The following is an 18552-nucleotide window of genomic DNA, read 5'->3' on the forward strand; positions in this document are numbered from 1 at the left end:
CAGGCACACAGTAGATACTTAATCAATGCTTGCTAATTGGCTGTTAGTACTCGATCTTTTACTTTTAGCTCCCCCACTACACAGTGAGTTTCTGGGGGGGGAGGGGATAAGGTCTCTTTTCTCGCTTCCTTTATGTCTCCAGTGTTTGATAAAACGCCCGGCACACAGTCGGTGCTTAATAAATGCTTGCAGACTGACTACTGAAAGGTATAGAGTTGAATAACGGGCTAGCATGGAAAAACAACCACAAAAGGCTCCTCTGATAACTCAGGAGTTGCAGAGCAAAGGACTCGAGACAGTCACAGGAAGGTACTCAAACTCTCCACACTTCCCTAATTTCCCTCTCTCTCCCTTGCTCTCCTCCCAGCGGGTTGTTCCGCTCTGTGGTTCTGATTGGCCGGCGATGATTTCATTGTCAAGGAACATCCGGGTCTCCTCTCCCCTCCCCCCCCCGCAGGTTATCCTGTCCTCCGCGCTTCCGACCCGTCCCGCGACCGCCCCACCCCGTAGGACGAAGCAAAACAACCGCCTTTCCCTTGATCTCTTCTACGTCCCGTTCGCCTCCTCCTGACTCGCCTCCCACGCCCCAGAGGGGCGTCTTTGTCCTCCAATAAGGAACGAGGAAGACTTTCTCCACCAATCAGAATTCAACGTTTGCAATCCGGGGCGGTGTTGGGCCTCTGAAGCCCAAACCTGGGTGGTCTGTTGGTTCTTTCTTGGAGCTTCCTTGTGCGCAGGGTTTAGAGGTCGGGAACAGCAGGGAAACCTCTTCATAGGGACGCACCGGAGGTAGATAGGGACTCTGCCTTTGATTGATAGGGGAGTCCTGCCAATCGCGTTTCCGAGATCTCCCCGCCTTTTGCGCTCCCATTTAAAAAAAGCCGGTGTGATGTGACGGACTTGGAAATTGGCATAGTGATGGACAACTAGAGAAAGCCAATGACGTGAAGGTTCGAGCCACTATTTGGACCAATAGAAAAAGGGAATAGTTAGGGTCAGGCTCAGCAAGGAGGCCAAGCATATGGGCGGTGTTTGATTGACAGCTCCCTTGACTTATGATCAAGTAGGCCACCGACGCCAATGAAGGGAAGGTATTGCTGAGTCTGGTTAAGCATGAAGCAAATCGCTTTAAGAGGTTGGGTCTTATTTAGTGGGAGGTGTTTGATGGACATATATGTTGTCCAATTGAGAAAGGCCGTTGATGCCCAATGGGAGATTTGGAACAGAGGCGAGGCTGTGGAGGCGGGGGAAACGAAATGCGGAGTCACAAGAGGGAGCCCAACTGGACAAAAGATCAATGACCGACAGGCCACTCAGCGAACGGGCTTCCGTGACAGGGCGCGTGGCTTTCTAATGGGCGGGGGTTAGGGGCGGGGCCCACGGAGGGGCGGAGAGGAACGCGGACTTGGGGAGGAGGGGGGCCCTCATCGCAGAAGGAGCCGAGTTGCTGCTGCTACTGCTGCTGCTCAATGGCGGAGAAGCCGCCCGGGTTCTGACCGACTCGTCCCCCGTTGGCAGTTGCGGGGGAGTTTCCTGCCGGCGCGGCTGGAGTCTCTGTTTCCCAGGGGTCGGTGGTTGGAAGATGCCCCAGAGAGACGAGGCCGCGACGGAGGAGGCGGCGGCGGCGGCGGCGGCGGCAGCAGCGACGGCGCTGAGGTGGAGGGAAGGAGGCAGCGGCGGCGGCGGCGTGAAGGGCCCGACGGTGTAAACAGCCTTTGAGGCGGCGGCGGCCGAGGCCGAGGCCGGGGAGAGGAGGAAGCAGCGGCGGCGAGGGTCCGCGCCTCCGTTGGGATCCCGGGGTTAAGTGCGGTGGGGGTGGGGGGGAACTCTGCGCGGGGCCGGAGCGAGACCCGAGGGACCTCTCCGTCCTCCCGCCCAGGTAAGCGTCGCCCGTTGCCTTGGGCGAGGGGGGGAGAAAGACTCCGGGGGAGGGAAGTGATGGTCGTGGTGCCCCTCCTCGGTGTCTCTTTTCGGGTGCTTAATCAACCCTTCCCTTCCCCCATCTCTCCGGGAGTCCGGGACGCCAGGCCCGACTCTTGGGTAGGCCTCTGTCCTGGCCCTTTCCTCGGCCTTGGCCCGGGGGTTGGAAGCGATGGATGCGTTTCAGAGGTCAGCTCCTAGTGGCGGAGCAACAAACGTGGTCAAATAATCCGCTTCTTGCTTCTTGTTGCTCTACGGTCTGGAAGCGGCTTTCTCTTTCTTCCCTGGGGGGGGGAGTAGGGTGGGGGTGGATGGGGTCCGCACCCCTGTCCTTACCCTGGGCCTTAAACGGTCCCTTCCTTTGCTGCCTCCTTTGCACGCACCTCTCCACGACTCCTTCACTCCTTCCCATTCGTGATTCCTTCCCACTTTTTCGGCATACCTTTCTTTCTCATGTGGTCATTGCTCCCAACCATTACTTTTAAGCCATATCCTTTATTTTTCTTAAATGGCTGCTTTTATGTTTTCTCCTTCATCCTTCTCTTACGTTTTGTCGTCTATTTCTAACTGTATTTGTCTCTTGTGTCGCCATTCTTTAAAAAAAAAAAAAAGAAAGAAAGAAAATGAAAGCTTTAAGTGGAATCTCGTGTCTAAAGGACTGATTTTAGACCCAATGTTGCTCTGGCTTCATCACCCAACAAATTGTCCACGGCCCACTGAATGTAGGTTGACCTACCTTTTTTGTAGTTTTTCTGTTACTGTGTCTCATTCTTCCAGAACCCACTAAGAGTTAAAGGAGATGCTGTGGACATTTGGCTAAGTAAAACGGTTGGATGAGGACTAAACACAGTTGATTCTTAAGTTATGAAGTCACTCCTTTACATATAGTTTTTAAAAAGTCCGGTCTTTGGCTCTTGTGTAACAAATACGCACTCCTGGAGCATCCACGACTAATCATATTGATTTATAGCTTAGTGTCCCATATTCAGCAGCCTCAGGAAAATTTTACTTGAAGAAAAATGTACAATTTAGATATTGTTTTAGTATGGCAATTAGAGACTTTATAATAAGCACCACGTGCTTAAAATATCAAAGTAAAGTTGGCAGGCCATATTCCTAAATGGGTTCATTAGGAAGTGAATCTTAGTGATATGTATTTACTTTGAATTTTGTGGTTAAATGAAAATACCTTTTGTGTAGATTTGTATAAGTATGAATAAATGACACTTTATGTCCTAGGGAATAAAGAATCGTCACCCCAACTGAATTTTAATAGACATTGGTATTTCATTTATGTTTTGTTATGCAATAGCCAAGTTTCTATAGTTGGCCCACTTTTAAATAGAACATTTCTAAACAAACAATGAGGCAAGTTATTCTAGTTTTTTATATTTGCCTCATAGTAGTACAAGCTTCATTTTTTTTTTTATTGTAACAAGGACAGTAAAGTGTTCGAAATATAATTCTTCTAAATAGTATTTTGCAAACTTAGTGAACAGTGTTAGGAATTTGTCTTTTAAAATAATGTGTATTTTTTATTGACTAAATGTAGGAAACTCCTACATTTAACAGTTCTGATTGGAATCTAGCTTGTAATTTATAGTTTTGGAGAATTGCTCAAAGTGGCAGTGTCACAGGCTAGATTTGAACCCTGATCTTTCTTGACTCAGATTGATCTTTTATCTTGTATCATTTTCTCTAAGTATGGATGTAATTGTGCATATGTGTATTTGTATTTAGTGAGGTTTATCTATCTATAGTTGTATCTGTATCTTTTATTTCTCATTGACACTAAATTTTCAGCTATTGATGGCTTTTTCCTTTAAGAATGTTTCAGGTTTTTTTTTTTTTTTTAACCCCTTGATCTAAAGACCTTATTTTACAAATGAGAAAATGTGGCTTAAAGATATTAAGTAATTTATTTGAGGTCACTTTTCTATTAGGTATAAAATAGATGGAAATTTGAATCTAGTTCCTTTAGCTGGAAATTCATTGTTTTTTTTTCTCTTCATTCTCTTATTTTTTTTCCCCTCTCAAGTGTCTCTTGTTTTTTTTCCTTTTTTGTGGGGGTTTATTTTGCTATATCTTTATTCATATCACTGTTTCTGCAACAGCCATTTAGTATTGCATTACCAGTATGGTGCAATTTCATATTTTTTTTCTTGCATGTTAAGATTTCCTCAATTCTTTGTGTGTCCTCTTAATTGTTTTTCGTGGTGAATTCACTTAGCATTAGGTTAAAAATGATCAACAAATCACTCAACTTTTTCCTGTGTTGGATAATTACAGTATTCATAATAATGTTATACCATTTCTGGTTGTTGTAGAATAAAATACATATACTCAGTAATTATCATAATTTCCAACCCATTGAGACTGATTTGAAGAGATAGTGCGGTGGTCTATTTGAAATGGTCAAGATTTCCTAGAAGAGCAGGTTTATAACCAGGTCAGAACCAACTATGCTTGTTGAAAAATTCAAATATTTACTATAAAGGAAATTAGAAGTTGCTTAACGTCTTGAAAATGGGGTTTGTTGATCTTACATGTAATACCTGGAAGCCTTAGATTTACCATATTCCTCAGTGCTGCTAGGGGCTTAATTAGAACTTGGTGGGATAATTAGATGGGCATAGTTTGTCAGATAGTAGCATCCCTAAAAATGTTTTAAGTTAGCGCCTTGTAAAATGTCATTGTTAAATATAAACATGTCTTTGGTAAATTACTTTTGTAACTGATAACTATGTTTAGCCTTTTCTCATGAAGGCATTTATTTATACTGAGTTTACTTAATGCATGGTTACAGATAAGGGAGAACTACAATTTTAGTTGTCAGTAAGATAGAAGTCATATTTTATCCTTTGAGATGCTTAGTATTCAAAGCTAATTTTGTTAGTTACCTATCATAAATGTTAACCAAAGAATAAATTTATTGGCTTAATGTATGGTGATTAAAAACTTGAAATAAAGAATTAAAATTTTGCATCTTGTCCATGAAAAGAACTTGAATAATTGTCAATAGTAAGTATCACTTACAGGCAAATACACTTTTTAATATTGTTGAACCCCCAATTTTAGTATAATAATGTTAAGAGAAATTTGAGACACATATTACAAATTTGTATAGCTTTTTCCCCCCCAGTATTTAAAAATAGTAGAATCGCAAACTTGACTGAGGAATCCTTGGGAAGTAGTATTGTTAAACTTTTTTTCATTTATTTGTATACTTAAAATATTTTCTTTATTGAAAATTTGTTTTAAAAATCTGAAATCATGCTGGCTACTGTTAAGATCACTTAAAGTTTTATAGGAAAATGTACTTTTTTTTTTTAATATCAAATGAGTTGGCAATTGAAATAACCGCACATTTTATGTAGAGAGTAATGACTAGATTGACTAGATGGAACAAACTAATGATAGCCCTTAGAGCAGGACTTTTAAACTTTTTTCCACTCATCTTTTTGCCTGAGAAATTTTTACAAAGCTCAGGGTATATAAGTATATAAAATAGATATACAAATCAAACATTTAATGATAATCCATAATTTCATGATGCCCACATTTATTTACCTAACCCCATATGGGGTCTTGGCCCATAGTTGAAGCAGCTTTACCTTAGAGCCAGGTGGATAATAGCTTCCTTATCCTGAAAGTTTATGAAATGTCAGTCAGTGCTTCATACTGTCAGCTGCTTCCTGGTCTCTGTCCCTCCTGAGACTTTATTTCTTTATCCTTCTCTTCATCTTAAATTCATGCTGGTTTGAATAATCTTGAAGGTCATTTCAGTTCTAATATTTTTTGACTTGAACTAATCCAAAATATTGGGGGGGAGGGGTGGCTGGAGAAAGAGCAGTGCAGTAATTCATATATATATATATATATATATATATATATATATATATAAAATGAATATTTCATTTATTTCTCCTCAAGTTGATACTTATATCATAGAATTTATTGCTTAAAAATAAACATGGTTAGAGATAGTTAAGGTTAAACACTCTTCTGAAAGGCATGTTTGGTTTCTGTGGCATCTGATTTATTAAGTTTGAGGCCTTTTTTCCATAAATTCAATCTCATTTTAAACTATCAAAACTATTATATTTATTGGAGTAGGAAAAGCATTTCAGTATGTTCTTCTCTCCTCTTGAAACTATTTGTAAGTACATGAGAATTATTTTGACTCATTTCAGTGCTGTGATTAAAAAAGCTTTTTGGTAATTTTAAGAATTTAATCCATAAACTTATATTATAATCAATAATTCTGCTTAGCATCTTGATATGTTCGAGCTATATGGAAAAGTAATGACAGGGTTTTTTTTTTTTGTTTGTTTGTTTGTTTGTTTTGATAAGGCAATCAGGGTTAAGTGACTTGGCCAGGGTCACAAAGCTAAAATTTGAACTCAAGTCCTCCTGACTAAAGGGCTGGTGCTCTAACCACTGCACCACCTAGCTGCCCCTATGACAGGTTTTTGTGTTAGTATTAATGTGATAATATTTGGAGAAGTTTCTAAATTTAAAAAAAAATAGCCAATGATTAAATTGTGAGATTAAAATGTGAGTTTTAGTGTATTTTAATTTTTATGTTCCACCTTGTTTTCCGTTTTTCATATAATTTCCACGGAACAATCTTCATAAACACAGAAAGCGCCTGTGGACTTCAGTGCAGCATTTAAGTCGTCCATTTGGAATTCTTCTCTTTTGCTATATATATCTGATGCTGCTACTTTTCTATTCCTACTTGATCTTGGTAGTATCTTTAATGCTTTTTTTTTGTGTATAAGTTATCATTAGTCATCCTATAGACTACTTAAATTTACCAAATCAAGTGGAAAGAGCAGAGATTCTGGAATCAAGATTTGATTTCAGGTGTTAGCCCTAATTATTACACATATGTGACCGTAGTCAAGTCATTTTACCTCTGTGGGCCTCAGTTTTCTTGTCTATTAAAAAAAGGAATTTGGACTGCATGACCTTTTAGGTTTCTTCCATCTCTAAATTTATGATCCTGTCTGTTTGTGTCAACCAAGTGCTCTATTGGGGTCATCTGCAGTTTTGATCTTTTGAGATCAAGGTACTTGAAGATTCACAGCCTATAACATCACCAGGAGACTATTAGTGTTAAAAGATAGTCACCAACAAGTAGTTTGAGATGAATGAAAATAGTGTTTGGGCTGTTATTACATATCTGAAACCAGTTTCCTTTAAGTTAGTGGGCACTTACTTGGTCTCTTATGCCAGGCTGTGTAAAAGTAGTGGCAGTACAAAGAAAGGCAGAAACAACATGGGTGGAACAAAATGCAAGCAACTATACATACACACATAGGATTTTAAATTGGAAATAATCCTTCTGGGCCTACATTATTCCATCTTCTGTACACGAGGTATTATTAATATTGATGGATAGATCATGCTAACAGAAAGCACAGAAATATACTCAAGAAAAAATTTTCTTTGACTTTTTAATATATTCATTACTAACTTGTAGGGGTCATATCTAAAGTGTTAGAACTCTGCTTATCATTGAACACTTCTATATAGCTTTTGCAACAAAAGCATTTTTTTTAAAAATAATAATAGTTTTTATTTACCAGACATTTGCATGGGTAATTTTACAACGTTGACAATTGCCAAAACTTTTTTCCAATTTTTCCCCTCCTCTCCCCTCCCCCCCAGATAGCAGGTAGACCAATGCATGTTAAATATGTTAGAGTTAAAGTTAAATACAATATATGTATACACGACTAAACAGTTTTGCTGAACAGAAAGAATCAGACTTTGAAATAGTGTACATTTAGCCTGTGAAGGAAATCCAAAATGCAGGCGGACAAAATTAGAGGGATTGGGAATTCTATGTAGTAGTTCATAGCTTCAGAGCTTTTTCGCTGGGTGTAGCTGGTTCAGTTCATTACTTCTCTATTGGAACCGATTTGATTCATCTCATTATTGGAGAGGGCCACGTCGATCAGAATTGATCATCATACAGTATTGTTGTTGAAGTATATAATGATCTCCTGGTCCTGCTCATTTCACTCAGTAAGCATTGTCAGTTTTTGAAATAACTTCATAAATAGAATGTAAATGTGAACACTTTTGTTAGATTTTGCAAGTCACGTTGAATTGATGTCTAAAGTATTAACTTAGCTTACATTAATACCCAAAAGGATTTATTATCAGATACTGAAAATTGGTTCATTTCTTTTTTAGAGGAAGTTAAAATATTACCTCAAAGTTAAGTAGTTTGAATTGATTATAGAACCAAGTCATGGAAGCTGTGACTTTAAAAATGATCTAGCAAAATATTCATTTTGATGTGTATGTGTTAGAAATTTTTCTTTTGTAATTGGGAAATTTTATACTGGGAAGGGATGGAGAGGATCTTTTGTTTTAATTTGGTATTTAACTTTTTAAACATGAAGGCTAGTGCTTTGAGGAAAAGGATTGATTAAAAATGATTGGTGGATGAAGACTTTTGTGAAAATTCTGAAATGGAATTTTAGAGGCCTCTGAAAGGATTTAAGTATTGATGGCTCTGGGCTATATGTGAGATTTCAAATTAAATGCTAAAGGAAGTATTTGGAAGTCCAAATTAATAACTATATTGGCTTCTTTTTTCTCATTTCAGATAATCTTTTTGACCTAGTTGTTAATTTGATTAAAACTCTAGGCACTAAGATTTAAAAAAAGAGGAGAAAAATTGCCTAAATTGGAATTGGCAACTGAAGTGGTAAGCAACTGAAAAAGGAAAGACTGTGCAGATGCAAAATCCCTGGGGGTTAGAGAGGGTGGTGAGTGTATCTATCGGAAAGATGTGATTTGGTCTTGAGCAGGGGTTCTCAAACTATGGCCTGCCCGCAGAAAATGTTTATGGGGCCCACCCTGTTATGGCAAATGGGCTGAGGGGCAGAGACAGTGACTTTTTGTTCACTGGACTTTTAGTCCAGCCCTCCAACAGTCTGAGGGAGAGTGAACTGGCCCCCTATTTAAAAAGTTTGAGGACCACTGCAGGTTTACTTAATACCCACCACTAGATGGTCCTTTGATCCTAGCTTGGTTGATTTGTGTGACTTAGTTTCCCAGGTTCTGTGGTTTTGTAGGGTTATGTTTGATGATAATATTCCTTATGTTTTCTTATGTGAGCATGACTGAAAATAATTGTGTAAACATTACATATAATGTCCTTTGATTTCTGGTGATATTTGCTACTCTTTAATTGCTTCAGATTCTTTTATCGTTTGACATATCAGCGATTGATAGAATCATTCTATCTCTGCTTTGCCACATTAAGATTACTTTGTGTCACTTGTTTTTAATGTCTCTTTTTGACTTTTTAAATTTCTTAGTTATCTCAGCTTTTTCATACAATAGTTACTTAGGTATCTGGCTCTCTTAACTGTCTTATTGAAATTTCTTGGCAAAACAGTTGGCCACAAGTATTGCAAGTATTGAGTTTTTCATGAGATCTTCAGTTTTTAAGGTTTAAAGTCAGTTAAGTGATGTGGTTTCAGGAAGACCTAAATTTAAATTTGGCCTTAGACATTACCCTAGATTAGTCATTTCAGTGTTATCTATTTCAATTTTCTCATCTGTAAAATGAGAATAGTAGTGCCTAGCTCCATAGTTTTTTGTGAAGATAAAATGAGATATTTTTAAAGCATCTTGCAAATCATAAAGTGTTGTATAAATTCCAGCTAGCTAATGTTAACATATTTTAAATTTTGAGTGCCTTTCCAAAGTTGTACTTAGAATAGCTAGGGGCCATTTTGTTTTCACTTGGGAATCACTGATCTACAAGTTGAGAGTCATATATTTATATGGCAAACTTGATCAAATTAGTGATTTGGGCATGCTTAGATATCAAGGCAGGCTAGCTTGGACTATTAAAATAATTTTATTAGAATAATAATGTACAGTAGCTATATTAATGAAATTGGAGACATGACTTATTTCCTTTAAAATGAGCAATTAAAAATTTCTTAATGGGAAATGTAGAATCCTTAAGCTTATTATTGATTTTCATTGTCCATTTTGACATCATTTATCCAACATTTGTCTATATATATCAGAACCTAAAATTTTAAATACCTCTCAGCATTTTTATTTGATTTTTATAAATCTTGCTATTTTAAACTATTCTTTTTGGATCTTGGTTTTTGTTTTTATAAAACTATGGAGAAATATGCAGTAATACAAATTCTATTTCTTAAATATGTGGTATGATAGTAGGATCATACTTTTATGATGTTTGGGTTAATATGTTAAGGTTTTTTTTTTTTTTTTTCTTTTTTTGCTGCCTTATGAAAATTTGTCCTTTAGTCTAAAATATTAATGTAACTGAATGCAATGTTTTTTGCTGCAGAATATTTGGTTCACATGGAATTCTGTATTCTGAAAATGTTGTTGGAGTTGTATAAGGGAAATAATTGGGAAAAAAGAATTATTAAGGTAGTCTTACAACTAATTTTGGTGAATATTATTTAATTTGTGAATTGAATTCTTTTTCAGGTAGCAGGACTGAGTCAGTAAAGGTTATATTATGTGTCACTATATTTGGCCTACTGCTGTGCTTCCTTGTTTTTGTCTCCATGTCTATTTAACCATTTTTAGTTAAGCTAAGTGGGGCTATGTAGGTAGATGGCAGATTTGTTTTCTTTTGATTATTGCTTTTATTTTTCAAGACTCTGTTAAAGAGCAAGGATTAAAACATATAGGAATCTGCAATTACCAATGGAGAAGAATGGAAATAATAGGTAGTTTAGAATCTTGAAAGGAAGGGAAAGAATATAAAAATTGCAAAGACAATTTGAAATGAATTTTGTAAACAGCTAGATAGAAGGGATGGGGAGAATCTTGGTTTAAAAGTTTAGGGGCTATTCAGTGCTTTCCTACTGTATTGGTAACTTTTTACAACTTGTTATACTATAGAAACATTTTTGGTATCCAAAAGAGGGGGGGAGGGAATGTAGTGACTTTGTAAAAAGAGAATTTGTTTCTAAGCCTTGACAGGAGAATTAAGAAATGTGAAGTGCTGCTTGGTTGTTATATCTACCTTTATAGTTGTGTTAGAACAATTGTAAAATTTTGGAGGTAGATGAAAATATTTTATTTAGTAGCTTTTTCATCTCATATTCATTGTGCTTGTTAGTGGCAATTTGAACTTTGCAATAAAAATAAGCATACACATTAGTATTAGTTGAATTCATCAAAGAACTTATGTACTTTTTAGAGCATATATTCAACTATATAAAATTTTGAAGTATATTTTACTTGCAGGCAATTGAAAGTATGCCCAAAGTTAAATAGATCTTGCATTTATGGTAAGTTATATTTTTACAAAAAGCTTTTTATGTTTTATAATTCAGTTCTATAAATGCTTGTTGGATACCTACTATGTGCAATCAAAAGAAAAATGAAAAACCTTTACTAGAGAAAATGTATGTGTGTGTGTGTAAGTATATATGTTTTATAAATATAAATTTGTGTCAGACCTATTCCTGGTACAGAGCATTCTCTCAAATCTGAAATTTTGTCCCTTTTAACCTCTGCCTTACAGAAACTTTAGTTTTTGTCAAGGCACAACTCACATAGGTCCCAGTATGAGGCTCTTTTTGATCCACTCAATTCCAGGCCCAACACACACACAGAACCAGACTGTCAGACAGAGAGAGAAGAGAGTTTGGATTGTCAGGTGAAGAATTTTTCAAGATGAGGAGAGAAATTGGGTTTTTTTGTTTGTTTTTAATTTTAATAGTTCTTATTTCCCATTTACATGCATGGGCAATTCCACAACATTGACAATTGCCAACCCCTCCCCCCCTTCCAACCTTTTCCCTCCTCCCCCCCTTCTCCCACCATGGCAGGTTGACAAATATGTTAGAATATAAATTAAATACAATATATGTGTACATGTCCAAACAGTTGTTTTGCTGTACAAGAAGAATCAGACTTTGAAATAGTGTGCAATTAGTCTGTGAAGGAAATCCAAAATGCAGGAGAACAAAATTAGAGGGATTGGGAATTCTATGTAGTAGTTCATCTCTTAAGAGTAGCTGGTTCAGTTCATTACTGCTCTATTGGAACTGATTTGGTTCATCTCATTGTTGAAAATGGCCACATCTATCAGAATTGATCATCATATAGTATGCTCATTTCACTCAGCATCAGTCCATGTAAGCCTCTCCAGGCCTTTCTGAAATCATCCTGTTGGTCATTTCTTACAGAACAATAATGAAATTGGGTATTTTTGAAGGCAGTGGGGGAAGAGTCAGCATAAGATAAGAGAATGAATTTGAGAGAGGCTATGTTTGAGCCAATAAGTTCCTCCAGGTTGGAGCTTATTAAAGCAAAGAATGTAAGAAAGTTTTGGCAAGATTGTTTACCTTTTCATCATAGAATGGGGAAAATGATAGTTTTTGAGTTGTAGAAAGGGTAAGAATCGATAATCTATCCTAGTAAAGTGGTGAAGTGAGCGCTGGGCCTAAAGTCAGGAAGACCTGAGTTCAAATGTGCCTCAAATGCGTATTAGCTGTGTCTCTTTGGTAAAGTAATCTATTTGCCTTAGTTTCCTCATCTGCAAAATAGAGATAATACCTTCTACCATAAAAATAGATGAAGTTCTTTTTGCAGAGAGAGGAGACTACATATGAAGTTTGAGAAGAAATACTAAAGTTTGGAGATGCTTTTTATGGAAAGTGAATAGAATAATTCAGGAAAGAATAAAATGACTAGTCTTAGTGAAGTCTTACTTGAGATAAATTTTGAGACATAAATTTTCAGAGAAACTGGTGAATATGGTTTTATGATATACTCATATATATGTGTAAATACACACACACACACAAAGATCAGAATTCTTCCTGTTTTAATTTTCTGACAAATAAAGTGAGGGACAAAATTAACTTCTTAATAGTTGTGCAAATAAAGAAGTTTTCTAGAAATTTTGATCGGGGACTTGGAGAAATTTAATGACTTGATGAAAATGAAAATTTTCAAGGTATGCCTAGGATATTGACTCTTTAACTGTATTTCTTTGTTGAAAGCTAAAGAAATCAAGTTGTTGGTCTTATTTTTAGAAAATTATTTCTTTGAGCTGCTGTCTCATGAAGAGTAATAGCATCTTTCTTGCAGAAATCTCTGCTTTACAAATATGACCTCAAGCAAAAAATGGAAACAGATTACTTGTGCTGAATTTTCTGTTCTTTGCTGTTTTACTATTTGGTTCTTTTACTGGGTTTAGAAAGCAAACAAAACTAAAACCCAAGTTTTTTGAAAGTACTAGACAAACTCAAGAAAATGAAATAATAGTCTTATTAAACTTCAGGTCTTCCATATTGCCTCATGAGAATGTTCCAAATACAATCAGCACCCTCACTATCTTTGGCTTTTATCAGTCACTTAAAGTAATTGTTTTAGTTATACTTTATATCCATTTAATGATTTTATATGCATATCAGAATTTCCTATATACATATATGTGTGTATAGACACATGTACACACATCTCTAAGCAAGTGCTGCCTTTTTCTGAGCAAGTTTTGGAGCCCTTTTAGGATTCAATAGTATTTTTTTTTTTTCTTTAAAGCAGGTACAAGAAGAAAAGCTTTGTTACTTATTCACATGGCATTCTCCCTTTGGTTCCTTTTTTCTCCTCCTCTCCCATTTATTCCTGTTTGCTTCACCTTTCCTCTTCAAGGAATTCCCAGAGGAGTATTTTATTGGTATTTGGTTCCAAGAGATCCTGAGGGTATGGTCTGAGGATACATGTGACCAGACCAAGAGTCTAAGAAAGCTTTATACAAGGAGCTTATCAGGAAGTGGAGGCTTATAAATTCATTTGTTGGCTATTGTCTTCTATAAATGCCATAAGTAGGTGTGACTGGTTAGGCACACCACAAATGCCAGGGGTAAGTTGATAGAGACCTCCTCAGACTTTATTGTCTCTTTAATATTAGAGTATTTATTGTCTGTAGTATAACGCATCTATTGATCTCAAATTTCTCCTTGAAGAAATGATCATTTCAGAAAGGATTTCAAGTCAAGTTTATTGATCTATATAGTTTCAGACTTTATTCCTTGTTGATTTTTGTTGTTGTTGTTCTCCAAACCTGTAGGTCTCTTCCTCCTGCTTCTCTCTCCATAATTTTTCAAAGGTCTTTGACATAGTTGGTGGAAGAATTGTCCATACACCCACCTTGGCTTCTTTTGGTTTTGTTTTTTATTATGTCTTTAGGTTTTATCATTTTGAGTCCTTCTCATCTCTCCTGGACTGACTTCCTCTATATTCCTCTATTGTCCATGGAATTCTATTAAACCTTTCTCTGAGTCATTTGAAATCTGTATTTCCCAAAATCTACAGTGTTTGCCAGACTATTTGCATGTCTAGCTCTTTTAGTTGTAGATTATAAGATAAAATGGACAGCACTCAGAGTGCCTATTATTTGTCCCTTAGCACCCTACTCCGTGTAGAAGGAAGTCAGGTCTAGAATAGAATTAATTACCTTTTATTACCTTCACTTTTTGAAGAAGATTAAGGCAATTTAGGAAATATAGCTTTGCTCCTTTAGAGAGAATTCCAGTAGATTTCTGGATGAAATCTTTCCTCATTAATAAAATCAGACCTCTGTGCTTGATCATGATCTGTTTTGAGTACTCAGTCATCTGTTTTTGCTCAAATAGTCTTTATTAATTTCATCATTACCATTCTTTATGTTCTCAATCTACTCCTGAGTTTATCCTACTATACAGAACTATTTTTTGCCTTTACCCATTCTGTGTTTAAATGTAATTGCCTTCCAGAACCATATTCCTGTTACTGGATTTCATTCCAACAAGTAAGAGCTGTGGAGTTAAATTTTCCTCCTTGTACTGACTCCTAGTTCATCTTGCTTCTTCACCTGGACATATTTTGTACATTTGTGTATATAAGCCCTTTCATCTCTTTACCATTACCTCCAGCTAGTAGAGCCTTCTCTCCCAAACTACCTTCCATTTAACTATTTTGTGTGTATATATTTGTTAACTTGATATTTTATACTGTATGTTTTTATATATATTTGTCTCTAACATCATAATGTAAGCTTATGGCAAATAGAAATTGTTTTCTTATATATATTTTCTTTATGTGTATATATTTTTTTCTTTCTTTCCATATATTTTATTTATTGATTGGCACCTGAGGCAATGGCTTTTATTCTTAGATCTTGTAATTTTCTGTGCATCTCTACTGCTACTTTTCCTGTTTAGTAGTTGTTTTCTGTGTTGTGTAGTTGAGCTGTTATATCTCCAAAGTTTTTTCTATCTTCCTTTTCAATTATAAGCCTTTTAAATTTAGTTTGTAAAGATTGTAGGCTAGTACATAGTTACACTTAATAGAGCTGCTTCTTCTCTAGCCAGAAGTCTGACAGTCTCATCTTTTAAGTTACGATATTAGAATCCGAATCCAAATCTCAGGCGTCATTGTAATCATTTGTGTATTTTACAAAATTTCCCTTTTCTGAATTCTTTGCTTTTGATAGAGAGCCCTTACTAATACATGTATCCCTAAAGTTTTCCACTTCTTTCTCATGTTTTCCTAGTCATTGTGATCAAATGATTTCATTAGAAGTAGAATAGTTACCCAGTCTTGATAGAAATTGTTAAAATAGATTCATAACCTGGAAGATGGTGGGCCTCTTATTATTTTAACATTTCCTTCAGCAAAGAGTCATCTGCTTCTGCCATTAATCTCTTTTTCTGAGGCTTATTAAATGCTCTCTTACATGGCATTTAACATGGTTTTACATTTACACCACCCACCACTATGATCCCTTGTAGGATATAATCATTTGCTTTCTCAAAGAATTTAGGCTATTTTAATTTTTGGAAGACTCCCACTTGTTTTTTAACCTTCAAGTGTTAGAATGAAACATATCATTTGCATGTACACATAAATATAATGTGAATAAATAAAAATAAATAGTACAGTTTTGAGAAGGAGAGCACTAGAAATTAAAGGGATTCTTGGAGAGAATTATGCTGAAACTCTGTCTTCAAGGAAGAAAAGGCCTGAGGCAGAGGTGGGGACTGTGTATGCATTCCAGTCTTGAGTATAGAAATATGGAAATAAGAGTTGGGAGTGTTTTTGTATGTAGATCTTTTTCAAGCTAAATAGAAAAGTTTGTATTTGGTCCTAGAGGTAATAAGGAGTCAAAGTTGATTAAGTAGGGGAGTTGATGTAGTTTAAGGAAGTTACTTTGGTTGTAGCCTGTATGTAAAAATTGGAAGAAACTTGGAGGAAAGCCAAGTAGGAGATTGTTAAAATAGTGGGGATTAGGGCCTATGATAATTAACTTAAGATAATTGAATAGAAAAAAGGGATTGGATAACATAAATATGGAGGGAGAAAGATTTGGCCACTGGTTGACATATGGGCTGAAAAAGTGAGGATTTGAGAAAGTTTCTCAGAAGATTGGAAAATGATAACTTTGACACAGTTGCAAAGATTTGGAAAGGGGAAGATTTCGGTAGCCATATTATAAAATGTTGATGAGTGATTGAGAAGAGAAATGGAGGCAGTGAGTAGGGGTAGCTTTTATCTTCTGGGAGATTTGGATTGTAAATGGGCTAACCTTAACAAGGGCCTTTTCTTTGTCGGAGCCTGGAGAAGGGAGGAAGGAATGGAGGGTGATGTCAGATGATTTGAGATGAAGAAAATGGATGTTTTAAAGCTGTTTTGAGATGGAAGAGAATAGAAGAGGCCACAAAAGTTTATTTTCTAATTAAAAGTCTTCCATTGAAAGAGGGATTAGAGGAAAGTATAGGAGGCTTTAAGAATGAAATAAAGAAAAATAAATGACTGTCTTGCTTGCATTGAAAAGCCAGTCAGAAGACCTATATGAATTTATAACATAGTCAGAAAAGTTGTGACTTTCTCCAGCTGTGTTTCATAACTAACTTCAGTGGAAGAAACTGATGTTGAGAAGGATTCAGGGTCAAGGCAAGAAATGAGCAAGGGTAATAAGTTAAGGAGGCAAGGGATCAGAAGACATAGAACAATGTAGAATTAATTGACTGGCAACTATTGGGTTGATGCTCTAGTGAGAGAAAAGTGAAGTACTAGAAGAGGAAAAAAATTAGGAAAAAAATGAAAAATGGAGGAATTAAAATTTTGGATGAAGGGGAAGGACAGATTTATTAGTGGTAAAGAATAGAGAGATTGAAAGGAGATTGTAGTCAGATTTTGGAGCAGTAGAGAGAGATGGAATGAAAAAAGGTTATAGTTAAGAAAATATTTTCTAACTAGAGAAGTAGAATTCTTAGGCATTGAGACTTCATGTATGACTATTTTTGTGTGCAGGACTAAGGGGACTAAAGGATATGTATGGGATTTAATAGAATGTGCTTCATAAAGCAGTGGGAATGATGAGGAGTAGGGGGTTGGGAAGAGAAATGGTTGTATATCATAATATAATGATTATAATTTTAATTAGTTGGCAAATTATGATTGAATGGATTTCAAAAAAAAGGAACGATTTCTGAGTAATAAAGATGAAGATTTAGAAATGACCCTGCTATTCTTGCTTCCTTTCCAACTCTCGTCCCCTCTACTCCTTCCCTCCCCATAATATTTTCTTTATATCTGTAATGCTGGAGAAACTGAGCAAGGTAGAGATTAGAGAATATTTAATAATTTATTTTATTATTTATTCTCAAAAAATCCAGCAGTGAATGTCAGATAGAAGATTCTTTTATACAGTTACAAGAACAATGACATAGTGGGGGAGGTACCTGGATGGGGATGACCTAATGTGAGGAGGAATCTAGGATGAGGATGACTTGATGGAGGTAGGCACCTAGGAGGGAGGTACTGGAGAGGCTCCTGATATTCTAATGATTTCTAAAATGGATAAAGATCTTTATCCCATCAAACATTTAAGAGGGAATGGTTGTAGCCTAACTTCTTTGATTTAAGACTTTTATCCTAACATTAAAAGGGAATGGTTATAACCTGAGGCAGAGCAACTGAATGGGACAATTAGAAACTAGGTTAGGACATTAAAAGGCAATTGTGCCACCACATTATCTTTGTTTTATCATCTCAGGCTTAGAGTTCCTTCCCCCTCCCCCCATATGATTTTTCCTTCTTCCTCTTTCCCTCCTTTTTCTCCTTCTCACATGGAACACCTTGTGTGTGTTTATCAAAAAATACTTCTCTGGATCTCCTAGAGTCTTTCCTGGAGACTCTGCCATCTTTTAGAAAGAAATCTGCCTTACATAGTTGTCACTTGGCCATAACTGAAAGAATAATCTTGAATATCAGGTTCGTAAATTCAGTGTAAATTTGTTGCTGGTGTTATTATTTGATATTAATAGGAAAGTTAATGTATAGAGCTGATTTACGTGGATATTTAGGAATTTTTAGGTGATAAGGTCCAAGCCATAAATGAATGTATAAGGGAGATTTGGGAATCATCAGCTAGAAAGTAGTAACAGCTATGGGATTGGAGGTATTTCCAAAGAAGAAAATTTACAGATACAAAATGACGTTGTGTGGAGGCCCTTGGAAGAGAAGAAAGTGAAGGTTTGATATAGAGGCCTGGAGACCAACATACTTAGTGATAGCAGAATGGTGCAGTGCAGTGACTTGATTAATTGT

At 36.4% G+C, this 18552-nt stretch overlaps 1 protein-coding gene across 3 annotated transcripts in view; it reads left to right on the top strand.

Moving 5' to 3' along the window:
* The first annotated feature begins 1434 nt into the window (after positions 1–1434).
* The window catches only part of PPM1B (protein phosphatase, Mg2+/Mn2+ dependent 1B), a 67979-nt gene continuing 50861 nt past the window's right edge, over positions 1435–18552 (top strand). The window contains exon 1 of one of the 3 annotated variants that reach the window (XM_074286705.1): positions 1435–1879. The gene's annotated coding sequence lies outside the window, so the exon portion shown is untranslated. The other 2 variants (XM_074286706.1, XM_074286707.1) reach the window with 2 other exon arrangements.

This window comes from Sminthopsis crassicaudata, chromosome 2 (genome assembly GCF_048593235.1).
Source record: "Sminthopsis crassicaudata isolate SCR6 chromosome 2, ASM4859323v1, whole genome shotgun sequence".
NCBI lineage: Eukaryota > Metazoa > Chordata > Mammalia > Dasyuromorphia > Dasyuridae > Sminthopsis > Sminthopsis crassicaudata.